This window comes from Aotus nancymaae, unplaced genomic scaffold (genome assembly GCF_030222135.1).
Source record: "Aotus nancymaae isolate 86718 unplaced genomic scaffold, 86718_ANA_hifiasm-v0.15.2.pri h1tg000006l, whole genome shotgun sequence".
In the NCBI taxonomy this organism is placed as follows: domain Eukaryota; kingdom Metazoa; phylum Chordata; class Mammalia; order Primates; family Aotidae; genus Aotus; species Aotus nancymaae.
Window position 1 is genome coordinate 32822692 of NW_026988417.1, and position 3298 is coordinate 32825989.

Sequence of the window (3298 nt, forward strand, 5' to 3'; positions counted from 1 at the left end):
TAAATACTTTTACATATTGGTACATTTGGTACATTCTTTATGACTCCTTAAGAATTCTCTTTTCTTCCATTTACTATTCCTTTCCTTCAGTTATTCCCCATATGGAAAAGTGTTAAGTTCTCTTATAAAATTGGTCAATTTCCTCTGAATATATTAGAGTTTGCTTATATTACTTTCAAGGTGTAGTTTCATAATAGAGTACAATATTTAAGTGTAATTATAGAGAACAGAAGAAATAACCATAAATCATATTTTTCTATGTCCTACTCTTCCATTATTACACACAAAGAAAGTAAGACATGTAAAATCTGATAGGTAATTAAACACTGCAAAAAGTTAAGAAATTTTTGGACTCAATTCAAATGATGTGAAAATAAATGTAACAGAGAAATATATCTGGGATGTAAATTATTCTTATGCAAAATAATTGGAATGAGAAAATTAAAACTTGAAATTATTAAGGTGAAGACTGACATCATGCTTTAAAAGAGAAATCTTAAAATTCCATTAATAAACCATGAAAGAATTAATATTTGCACTGTGTACAAACATGGAACACATTAAACAAGTTTGTGGAGGCTCAAGAGTCTGTGACTACAAATATAGATGGCAAGTATAAATCATATGTAATAGAATTAATAGAATACAGTTGGCCCTAGAACAACATGAATTTGAACTGTGTGGGTCCATGTATACATGAATTTTCTTGAGCCTCTGAGACTCCTGAGACAGCAAGACCAACGGCCTCCTCTTCCTCCTTCTCTTCAGCTTACTGAGCATGAAGTCCGTGAGGTTGAAGACCTTTATGATGATCCACTTTCACTTAATGAATAGTAAATATATGTTTTCTTTCTTACAATTTTCTTAATAAATTTTCATTTTTCTAGCTTGCTTTATTGAAGGATACAGTATATAATACATACAACATACAAAATGTATGCCAATATATTGTTTGTCATCTGTAAGGCTTCTGCTCAGCAGTTGGCTATTAATAGTGAAGTTGTGAGACTCAACTACACAGCTCCCCGAAAGCCTGTGTTGTTTAAGGGTCACCTGTATATGAGTATGTACAATATAGGGATTTTTGTTCTAACCCAAATAAAGACCACTCCCTTTCAAATGTCTCATTTCTAGAACCAGGGTGTTTTTATCATGGTCTAGGGATAGGTTCCCTTTGGTTCCTCCTACAGACACCTTCTTAAACCCTCTGAACAGATGTTCCACTGCCAATTACCATCCTAAGAACATAACTCTACTGAATACAGTCATCCTTTACAGATCTCTTGTGCTTTACTTATTTTTTATTTTCTTTTCTTTAACAGAGTCTCACTGTACCACTCAGGCTGGAGTGCAGTGGCATGATCATACCTCACTACAGCCTCCACTACCGGGTTCAAGCAACCTTCACGCTTCAGCCTCCCAAATGGATGGAATTACAGGCATGCCACTATGCCCAGATAATTTTTTGTATTTTTAGTAGAGACAGGGTTTTTCCATGTTGGCCAGACTTGTCTCCAACTCCTGAGCTCAAACAATCCACCCACTTCGGCCTCCTAAAGTGCTGGAATTACAGGTGTGAGTTATGGCACTCCACTGTTGTTTGTTTACTTCTATTCTCACCTCAAGTAAGTAATCGTGCATCTCTCCCACTCCCACCCCCATAAAATATTCTGCCAAGGTCTTTGTCTCAATTACTCTTGAGAAACTGGAGAAAAAAAAAGTCTTGTAATGAAAAATTAAATGGATTGGCCTGACTTTATGTTCAGAGATAATGACAGAAAATAACAAAAACATATAAAATAGTTTATAAGTACTAATGTGTTTGCACAAATCCATCCATTTTGTCAATGTTACTAAGGAAGGTCCCCTGCTTAACTTTTCAATGCATCTCCAGTTTCCTAGAACACCAGTAAAAGAACTAGAGGGATGAGCTAGGAACCCCTACCTGCTGTAGTGCTCTCAGCTGGTCACTCTTTCAATTCTCCAAGATAGCATATATTTTCAAGTTTAATGCTATGCTTGAATATGCAATATAGCATTCACAAATCTTATTAGTACCATCTGCATTTAATTATTCACTTTCTTATCATGTAAATAAAGTGCTTGTTGACAAAAAAATGTGGAGGCACTCACAGGTAATAGAGACAATAAGATTTAACACACTGCTTTCTGCGTCCTCCAAATTATTTTAAGTCATGGAAATTAGAAAAAAATGTATTAAAAGATAATGACAAATTCAAATATTTGTATTGGAATGTGAATATGGATGCAGTAGCTATTCAGTTACCTAGTTTTGCCAACCTAATATCAGCGAATATGAGCTACATTTTTTTAAAACTCCATTTCACATTTAGATCAGCAGAAATAAAATGAATGTGTTTTCTTGTGCCCATGTATTAAATGCAGAAAAATATTTTGTAGAAAATAATGTATCTATAGCTTATAAAATATGTTGCTATTCCAAATGCTAATGAATAGCAGATACATTCTAGAAAGGTAGGAAAGAGGGAGATTAATAATTATGGTTTTGAGTGTATCCTGCACACCATGCATTTATCTACTCAGCAAGGTTCTTCCCATGAAAATCAGATCAACTTTTATAAACCTGTTTGTGTTAGTCTGTTCTCATGCTGCTAATAAAGACAAATCAGAGACTGGGTAATTTGTAAAGGAAAGAGGTTTAATTGGCTCACAGTTCCACATTACTGGGGAGAACTCACAATCATGGCAGAAGGTGAAGGGGAAGCAGGATATGTCTTACATGGCAGTAGACAATAGAGGGCATGTGCAGGGGAGCCCTTTTCCCCTGCTATAAAACATCAGATCTCATGAGACTTAGTCACTATCATGAGTACAGCACAGGAAAGACCCACCCACAAGATTCAATTACCTCCCACTAGGTCCCCCGCCATGACATATGGGAATTATGGGAGCTACAATTTACTATGAGAATTTATGGGGACACAGCCAAACCATATCACTGTTCGATAAAGATTGTATTTAATATCATATATGCCTTTACTGGATGCTTCCAGGTCACTGTTGTTTTTGCATCTTTGTGACATTTCCTCTTCCAGTAATGTCAGAATATTTTATTTTTACTTAGAATAAGGAGGAAAATTTCTTCCCCTCTATTATTGCTGAACTAATACATGTCAAGAATGATTAAATTAATTTTGGTAAAAATATTAGCTGCAAAATTATAAGGCAAGAATAAAAATTGTAATATAACCTTTTTATTCTAATGCAGCATGTGCAAATATCATTTTTTAAAGTCTGGTGAATTTAAATTCAACTT